The sequence below is a fragment of the Podarcis erhardii genome (assembly GCF_964252035.2).
Source record: "Podarcis erhardii genome assembly, chromosome: 1".
Lineage (NCBI taxonomy): Eukaryota > Metazoa > Chordata > Lepidosauria > Squamata > Lacertidae > Podarcis > Podarcis erhardii.
This window is the reverse complement of record NC_138497.1, coordinates 40,729,360-40,739,316: the sequence shown is the minus strand read 5'-3', so window position 1 is coordinate 40,739,316 and position 9,957 is coordinate 40,729,360. Positions and strand designations below refer to the sequence as shown.

At 43.2% G+C, this 9,957-nt stretch overlaps 1 long non-coding RNA gene across 3 annotated transcripts in view; it reads right to left on the bottom strand.

Annotated features, from left to right (window-relative positions):
- LOC309345298 overlaps positions 1-9,403 on the bottom strand; it is a 13,507-nt gene extending 4,104 nt beyond the window's left edge. Inside the window, exons 1-3 of one of the 3 annotated variants that reach the window (XR_014158159.1) lie at positions 9,352-9,372; positions 8,570-8,609; positions 2,192-2,364 (exon numbers count right to left, since the gene is read on the bottom strand). This is a non-coding gene — a long non-coding RNA (uncharacterized lncRNA). Of the gene's footprint in view, positions 1-2,191; positions 2,365-4,539; positions 4,707-8,569; positions 8,610-9,351 lie in introns of those variants that run through there. The other 2 variants (XR_014158158.1, XR_014158160.1) reach the window with 2 other exon arrangements.
- Between the last annotated feature and the right edge of the window lie 554 nt (positions 9,404-9,957).

Sequence of the window (9,957 nt, the reverse complement as noted above, 5' to 3'; positions counted from 1 at the left end):
TTAGTAATGCAATCAAGTGTTAAGGAAAAGTGTGATTTACCAGTTCAGACTGACCTCAGCCCAGAAATGAGCAGCCTGGGGGACCAAGTTGCTATGGTCTCATGCTCACTTTCTAGAGCATGGATGGGAAACCTGTGCACTCCATCAGACCCAACTAGCATGGACATTGGTCAGGGATGATGGGAGTTTTAATCCAATAACATTTAGAGGACCGTAGGTTTACTCTCCCTGCTCTAAAGGGTCTCCTACATTGTTTTGTCTGACTGCTAGGTGCAGCTTTTAAAATAAATAGATAAAATCAATTAACAGTTTTGCAAAACTTTGGATTCCCACCCCACTACTTTCCATGATTATGGGAAAGGCTTGGAGTGACCTATGAGGATGGTCCTGTAGAAGCAATGATGCTTGCTGGATTGTCCTTTTGTAGCTGCCCATTGCTGCGGCATACAAAGCTGCATGCACAACTAAACTCATTGCTCACTGCTGCAAAGAACAGGACAATCAAACCATCCCAAAGCCATCAAGAGGAAAGCCTGGGTTGTACTAATCCTGCACGCTATATTTACTATGTGCCACTATTAACACATTTAGAAAGAGATTTTAATAGCTGCAGTTAGTCATCTGCCCTCGTTTTTTCCCTAAGTCTTCTTTAATATCAGTTCACTTTCGTTGGCTAGGGACCGGGTGGTAATATGGTTATGAAACAAACAAATAAATAGAAAGAACTTTCTGACAGTAAGAGCTGTTCGACCAGGGAATGGGAAGATGTGAACTGGAGGTTTTAAAGCAGTGTTTGGATGGTCATCTGTGATGGATGTTTTAGTTGAGATATCTGCGTTGCAGAAGGTTGGACCAGATGATCCTTGAGGGTCTACAGTTCTATGATTCTACATCTTTGGATAAAGGGGGGGAGAGAGAAAGTCAGAAATATTAGTCATTGACTTCAGCCTAGGGATGGGCGAGCAGAAGACCATTCATGCAGTCCAACATTCAAAGAAAGAAACCTCTCAAGGATGGATTCCAAGATTTAGCAGAATGCTCAAAGGAGCCTAATTTTCCTGGAAGTTGTTGGACTACAACCCATCATCCTTGACCATTGGCCATACAACATAAGGAGGCACCACATCTTAAATTTTTCAAGTTAATATTTAGTCCTTTCCGAGTTTTGATGCTACTAATTAGGTAAGAGGAAACATTTATGGGGGGGGGGAATGTTTTTGCTTATTAAGTTTTTCATTGCCCTTTTCTGATGTAAACTGACCTCAACACTGGCCAACACAACATGAGCGCAGTGGTGGTTTGGCATCATGACTTTGTTGTGATGCGTTGCTACAAGTCTAAGGATACATACACAAAAATAAGTGTACTAGTTACCATGCTCCCATCTCTGCTATATATTTAAAGCAGTATTATGCCACTTTAAGCAGTCATGACTTTCCCTCAAAGAATCCTGGGGGTTGTAGTTTGTTAAGAGTTCTGGGACTGTTAAAGGTAAAGGGTAAAGGGACCCCTGACCATTAGGTCCAGTCATTGCTGACTCTGGGGTTGTGGCGCTCATCTAGCTTTATTGGCCAAGGGAGCTGGCGTACAGCTTCCAGGTCATGTGGCCAGCATGAGTAAGCCGCTTCTGGCGAACCAGAGCAGCACACAGAAATGCTGTTTACCTTCCCGCCGGAGCAGTACCTATTTATCAACTTGCACTTTGACGTGCTTTCAAACTGCTAGTTTGGCAGCAGCAGGGACCAAGCAATGGGAGCTCACCCCGTTGCGGGGATTCGAACTGCAACCTTCTGATCAGCAAGCCCTAGGCTCTGTGGTTTAACCCACAGCGCCACCCAGAGACCCCTATTTACCTCACAGAGCTACAGATCTTGAAAGTGTCTTCACTTTTGTGCCTTCACAAAAGTCAATCCCTCTTCCCAGGGAACTCTGAGAGCTGTAGCTCTGTGTGGGACAGGGGTCTCCTAACAACTCCCAGCGCCCTTAACAAATCGTTCCCAGGATTTGGTGGGAGGGAGCCATGATTGTTGAAAGTGACATGATGCTGCTTTAAATGCACAGTGCAGATAGGGCCTCAGTTGTAACCCTCCTTTGTACTCTGTTTACTTCCCTTACCACACTGGCTGATCTTGGTGTCTTAAATTTCAGCAGCGCCCTGAGGGATACCAAAATTCAGCACTCTGCCTCTCACCTTCCATTCTCTATCATAGCTGTGCTGCCCCTTGTGGCGTCTCTGAGGCTCTGCGCCTGGTACGATTGAACGGGTCGCGTGACCCTAAAACATCCTCTGCTCACCATCACTTCCAAAACCCATGAGTGGAAAATGTCTGGACAGTATCTGTTGGGCTCTGTCTTTTTTAAATACTGGGGAGGAAAATTAAGAAATCATAAGAATGTAGAACAGATGAAAAAGAATAGACATCAGCTGCCACAGGCATATATTTTAAATAAATGTTTGAATTAAAACCGTACAAATGGAGAACAAAGAGACAAAATGCATTTTGCAAACTAAACAGACTCTGTATAAATTGAGACAAACCAAACCATGCTTCAGAAGTTATTGAAGAGTCCTAAATTCTTCATTACGCCACTGACTGTTAGCTTGTAGAATTCTAGAAATGCACCCTGCAGTTTGCACTAATTGGTGGGAAAAGGAGGTTCTGTGTCAAAGGCAACTAATTGTTTGATGGGAATAGCAAGCTTTCACATTCATATATACCACACCACTATATCACATCATTTTTTTGCATTCAGGGATTTATAAGGAGGTGTTATATTGTGCCACAGTTAATTGTAATGAGTTTATGGGCTCTGGTGCCCATATACATCTTGTTTACACATGGGCAAGGTGATGTTACCAGTGAAAGGGCCTCTAAATGAGACTGTTGGGCATTTAACTAAAGACTTGCATTCTGCATAAGCAGCATACATAAAAGTGTATATTATGCAGATTTTTGAAACCTGTGTCTTCAGGAAGACACTGTTTTGACCATAATGCATTCTGTCATGTGAGATAAAATGCAGGGAGCATTTACATTTCTCCCACTCAGTAAGCTTCTACCACACGGCTTGCATTTTTCTCACATCAATAGACATCTTTTTAAACATTATATTTGTGTCTGTCTCTCTTGATGGCAAATAAAATTCAATAAATAAAATTCCTTATGATAAATAATGCTAGATTTACAAAGTGGCTTTGATAAAGTGTGCTTGGTTTCAGGAGCGATTTGTTAAAAACAAATAAATTTAACAAGACATGCACACAAGCTCAAAATGTATTAATAGGTTGTAGATGATGCACAATAACATAATGACCCAAAAGACCATTTGCACAGTTGTTCACTCTGCTTAACTTACTGCCAAATCAGACAATTATTCAACAAAACCTGGGCCTGTTAGCTATGCAGAGCAGATCTTCGTCTGGCTGCTGGGTTATCAAACCAGTAGCTTTTGTGGATCTTCAATACGACAATGGGGCACGCTAGCATCAAAAACATCAAATATAATGTGGCATGCAGAACAGACATTACAGGACATTAAACATTGGTACCAATTATAAACCACACTGTGTACTGTGGTAAAAATGCATAGTAATTCACAGTGGTCCCAATCCTTCTACCTTTTAGAAAACAAAAAACAAAAGAAATAATTTCTGGTATCATGTAAATGCACATAGTTTTATTTGATATTCCCATGTTATATGCAACATACTGCACATATATATTAAGCACTTGGGGCCAGTTCACACTATCAAACTGAAAAGGCTAATAGTTATTAAGTCAAAATTAGGAAACCATACTAAAAATCTAACGGATGAAATCACCTAAAGATTTAGGATTAATTTGCCAACTCTTTCCTTAAAATCCAATACGGCTTTTTACCATCTTTGTGCCAAGTCCTGCTTAGACTAGCCTGATTATTTTACTAGACTTTTAACAGAATATTTTTCCTAGCCTATCAACAGACTTCTATTATCTTAGTGGGTTATATTAATGGACTATGGGTTGGTTGGTTTTTTTAAAGACATCTACTGAATGTACTACGGGACGCGGGTGGCGCTGTGGGTTAAACCACAGAGCCTAGGACTTGCTGATCAGAAGGTTGGCGGTTCGAATCCCCGCGGCGGGGTGCGCTCCTGCTGCTTGGTCCCAGCGCCTGCCAACCTAGCAGTTCGAAAGCACCCCTGGGTGCAAGTAGATAAATAGGGACCGCTTACTGGCGGGAAGGTAAACGGTGTTTCCGTGTGCTGCGCTGGCTCGCCAGATGCAGCTTTGTCATGCTGGCCACGTGACCCAGAAGTGTCTCCGGACAGCGCTGGCCCCCGGCATCTTGAGTGAGATGGGCGCACCAACCCCAGAGTCTGTCAAGACTGGCCCGTACGGGCAGGGGTACCTTTACCTTTACCTTACTGAATGTACTGGTAGAGCGACTGGTCTCTTCCTCTTACCTATCAACTGTGTTTTCCCAGTGGCCATGGAGAAAAGGACTTGCCTTCCTGCATGGCAAGCATGAAAGCCAAGTGATACGTCCCTCCCTTACCATCTTCCTCGCTCGCCTGGTTGGGATTCCGTGCCCTTGCCTGGTGACCAGATGAGTAGTTAAATGCAAGCCAAGTATTCATTAACCCTCGATCTCCAGATGCTGGTGGACTACAATTCCTACCATCTTCAGCCAGATCAGCCAAGGGACATGGATGATGGGAGCTATAGACCTATATCAGGGGTCCAAAGGAAACAAAATATGGGAATAACTTTTTCCGAATAGGAAAGTTTCAGATTTGAATTTCTACTGAAATGAGGCTGCATTTTAATGTTGTATTTTAATCCTGTTTTGAAGTTGTATTTTAATCAATTGTTTTTATACCTGGTGTTAGCTGCCCTGAGCCCGGCCTTGGCTGGGAAAAGCGGGGCATAAATAAAATTTATCATCATCATCATCATCAAAACACAAGTACTTTGGTGAAGGTTGGTGTGGGGACTGTGATTCAGTCCATTTCCTTTATAAAGAGAAACAAATGGAAATGCTAGGTTCAAATTCCCTTTGGTTTAAGAACGAGCAATGTCTTCTGCTCATTCCCTCATGCTCCAAAACCAAGGAAACAGGAAGTTGTGTTTCCAGCCTCAACTTGTGCACCACGAGAGAGCAAAGACACTGGCCAGGAACCTGAGGCCCTTGGGACCATCCCAGGCCACAGCCTCACAGCCTTGCTCCACGCTCTCCTGAAGTGCTTTTGCCTGGATGCAATGTGTTATTTATGGAGTGGTGACCATGCCTCCGGCTTACCTGAGCAGAGGAAAGAGAGGTAGCAATGCATGTGTGATCTCAATAGGCAGAGATTTCCAAAGTGCAGGCACTGCCTCACTAAATGAGTTCTTAGAAATGCAGAATGGGCATTATGTGGTACCAGTAGCAGTGCCAATTCCGCTGATCGAAGCAATCGAGTGGGCACACATGGAGTAAATCAATCTCATAGGTGGGTGCACTCTTCCCACCTTAGATCAAATCTATGCTGCCAGGTGCCATAAGAAAGCGTCAGAGATAGCACATGATAGTACACACCCCGGAAATGATCTCTTTCAGCTTCTGCCTTCTGGAAGAAGGTATAGGGTTATAAAGGCCAGGACTAGCCGCCTGAGAAACAGTTTTTACGCTAATGCAATTCTGGTTCTAAACGCAGCATAAGGGGCCTCTGTAGTATAGTGTATTTTAAAATGGGGTTTTAGAGTTCTTAGGGGTTTTTGAATGTTTTATGTAGTTTTTATGTAGTTTTATGTAGTTTTTATGTAGTTTTGTGGTAGTTTTATGTAGTTTTTATGTAGTTTTATGTAGTTTTTCAATTTCATTGTTCCGCAAGGGACAATGACAATAAAGGTATCGTAATCGTAATCGTAATCATAGGTAAACTGGTCCCAAGTTGTTAAGGGCTTTGTATGCTAATAGTAACACCTTGATTTTGCTAACAAAATGGGTACAATTAGCACGGTCCCAATTAGTTAAGGCATGCCCAAGCAATCGGGTGAAATTTTTGCATAGTCTTTTAGAGTAACCGAGGGTTGTTTATAAGCTTCTTTCAAACTGGGGGGGGGGGAAACGTCCTCAAATGGGTAAGGCTTTTAAAGGCCACCCAAGAAGAAGAAAGTTGGTACACTCGTGGCACACTCACACTAATTACTAAAGAAGAAGTCAGAATATTTCTGCACCAGTCACAACCTGATATTTGCCTCATAAGGCAGGCCTTCATTCCAACACAGAACATCACAAAACCCATATGTGATGGAATATTGGTCTCTGTGAGTGTTGTTGGATTTGAGGGAGAGAGACTTCTAGCTGCAGCATGGAAGTCATAGCTGGGCTTACAAACTCTTGCTTTGCGGAAGAACCAATGCCCTCCTTGCCAACATAAGCATTGAAAGATGGATTACTGAAAGCTGGGGCTCAGGATCAGGCTAGGGTATAAATGATTTAAATTGATACTTATGCTTTTAAAAAAAGCAGTTCAAAATATAATTACTTTTCGAAATCTGCAGGTATCCAAATTTCTACAGGTATTCAAACTTGCTAGAAAACCAGCAGCTTCTTTGTCATGTAATCTATTTAAAACTCTCTCCCCAACTTGGTGGATTCCAGATGTTTTGCACTACAACAGAGCCAGGCTGGCTGGCTGGTGCTGATGTGAGCTGTGGTCCAAAACATCTGGAGGGCACCAGGTTGGGGAAGATTGGTTTAGAAGAGTTGTTAATACTACTAAAAGTGTTCTGCCTCCCGCCCTTCTGCTGACATCTTTGCGAAAACAGTGTACTACTTGCTGTTGCCATATAAATGGTTAAAACATTGAAATGCATTGAAGAACTTATATGCTAACACATCAGCCCAGTTATAATTTGGAGACAATGAATAATATATTTCAGACAAAGTGAAGGCAGCTATAGAATTAAACTAAAATAGAAAAATTACGCCCACAAGGCATTTAAATTTAGGAGCTGAATAAGTTATTCACACATTAAAAGGTTCATATATTTCAAAGAAAGCATTAAAAAGTTTCTTTCTAAGGAAAAAAAACTGAGAAACTAACAAAAACTAGGATAATTCTAAACAAGGCCAAAGCTGGGATGGAAACTTATTTAACAGAGCAAACTTATGTGTGCTTCCTTAGAAACAAGTACCACACTATTCAGTGAAAGTTACTCCCAGGTAAGCATTCATAAAGTCTTATAAAAGCTGCAATTATATATCCCCTTATTCACTTGCTTGTTAATTGTTGTGACTGCAAGGCCAGCTGTTTTGTACCTATAAGTGCAGCAGTTATTTCACGTGAACTCCTTACTATCAATAAAGCTGTGCTGTGAAATATTTGCTGCCATTGGTGGGAACATCCACTTGATGAGTCGTTTTTCCTCTGATATACTTTGTGCCCAACAAACAGCTGCTCTGGAGGACTGGAGCAGCATGAGATTCTCTGCTGACTCTCAGTTCTGTCTGTGAACAGAAGGAGCCCTTCCATTTGTAGAAGCCTAGTCAGGATCAAAAGCAATGTGACGCAACCAGCTACCCTTTCGTTTAGTATCTTCTGCACCTTCCTTTGCTTCATAATGTAAATGTTTTATGTGGCAACAATAGCATGGGGGGGGGCCAACACATTTGGGCCCCTGTGGAGGCCCACACCTGAGCATGAGGCCTACTGTCAATAGGATATCCTACTTTAGAGGACCATCCTCAGGTAGAAGGATTGCCTAGTCCAAGGGTGGATCTAAACATGGGGGGGTGGGGGACGACGACGCTATAAATAAGCCAGAAATTAAATTATTATAACAAAAGAAAAAAACCCTATGGAAAATTGCATAGAATTTTGTTTTGCTCTCTAGCGCCATCTGGTGTTGCATGCTTATAACGCATTCAAAACACCGTTTTTTGACTAACGTACCTGAGTCCCAAGTCTAGTTTAAAATAAAGGACCATATCAAGAGGGAACAGCTGGGGCTTTGGAGCTGCCCATCAACAGTTAGGAGAGACTGCCCTCCCCTGAGGCATGTTGAGGCAGCCCCCTTGGGTGCTGCCACACAACCCAAATAAGGGAGGCTGCAGTGGCAGGGCGTGGCACCTTCCCCTTTCTCCTCAGGTGGCAAAATGGGCTAGGCTGTCCCTGACAGCATTTGGATCAGACTGAGCAGACACACAGGTGTTGTATTGTATTCTATTTAAAGTATAATCATGATTTCAAAATTTGCATCTGTACCTAAACAATAGCTTGTGCATATTTTATGCAAATCTCTGACTTCATTTGTCCTCTTTTTTGATGATGCATTTCCACTGTTTAAGTGTCATGTAAGTGGTCACCCTTAAAAGCAGGGGCTGTTGGCCTTTTTCAGCCCAGCAGCTGCATCAACAGTTGGCGCTGCCCGCCCCCCTGGAAATCATGCAAAATTGGCAGTGGCCAAATTGCACTCGTGCACACACATGCCGCCACCATGCATATAGGAACTTGCATGAGGGCAGGAACGATAAATGCTGCTAAGACAACAGCCAATGTACCAAGAATGGGAGCCCTTTTCACATTCTCCTAAAGCCTTACCTTGGAAGGGGCAGAGAGAGAGGGAGAGAGAGAGTAACCTCTGTGTACATAAACAGACAGAGACGTGTCAGGTGACCAGTGTAGATACCTAAACTTTAATGTTGCCCCCTTCCTCTGCTCATCAGATCAGCCTGATGTATGGCTGGAGAGGGAGATCACATCTCCATCATCATGCTGGAGCTTAGCATTGTGAAGATGGGGCTATACCTGGATATTTTATTTTATTTTTAAAAAGGAAGATGGCACAGAGGCCCAATTGTTGGGGAGCAGGTCTTGAAAGACCTACACTGGCTCCCAGTACATTTCCGAGCACAGTTCAAAGTGTTGGTGCTGACCTTTAAAGCCCTAAACGGCCTCGGTCCAGTGTACCTGAAGGAGCGTCTCCACCCCCACCGTTCTACCCGGACACTGCGGTCCAGTGCCAAGGGACTTCTGGCGGTTCCCTCACTGCGAGAAGCCAAGTTACAGGGAACCAGGCAGAGGGCCTTCTCGGTAGTGGCACCCGCCCTGTGGAACTCCCTCCCACCAGATGTCAAAGAGAAAAACAACTACCAGGCTTTTAGAAGACATCTGAAGGCAGCCCTGTTTAGGGAAGCTTTTAATGTTTAATAGATTATTGTATTTTAATATTCTGTTGGAAGCCGCCCAGAGTGGCTGGGGAAACCCAGCCAGATGGGCGGGGTATAAATAATAAATTATTATTATATTATTATAAAGAGTTCAGCAGACTGGATAAGGCCCATTGGTCATGGGTTTGCCACCCCTTTACTAAATCCTTTCACCCTGCTGCTTCTTTTCATTGCCACCACTTCCTGTTCGGTTGTTCCTTCTAGGCAACTAAGGGGGAAAGAAGAAGAGCCACCAGCCTCTGGGAAGGTTACACCCAAAGGAAAGGGAAAAGCAAATGGAGTAGCAAAAAGGAAGTCAACCTAGGAAGGGTATTTTGTTCAGAACCTCCCAAACCATCTAGATTTTGTTTGCCACATTGGGAATGTGGCTTTTACATTCTATTTTTTAATCTATTTATTCTGTCTATTTCTTCCAAGGAGCTCAAGGGGTGTATACATATTTATCCCCCTCATTTTATCCTCACAACAACCCTGTGAGGTAGGTTAGGCTGACAGGCAGGGACTGGCCCAAGGTCACCCAGTGAGCTTCATGGCTGACTGTGCATTTGAACCCTGGTCTCCCAGGTCGTAGCCCAACACTCTAACCACTATGCCACACTGTCTCTCTAGACCTGACAGTCTCACTTCTTCCCAGATGCCTTTGCTGAAATGTGCTCACACAGAAATTGGTGGGACTTTAACAACATAATCTAGTAGTTCATGACTTTGTTGTTGTTGTTTAGTCATTTAGTCGTGTCCAACTCTTCGTGACCCCATGGA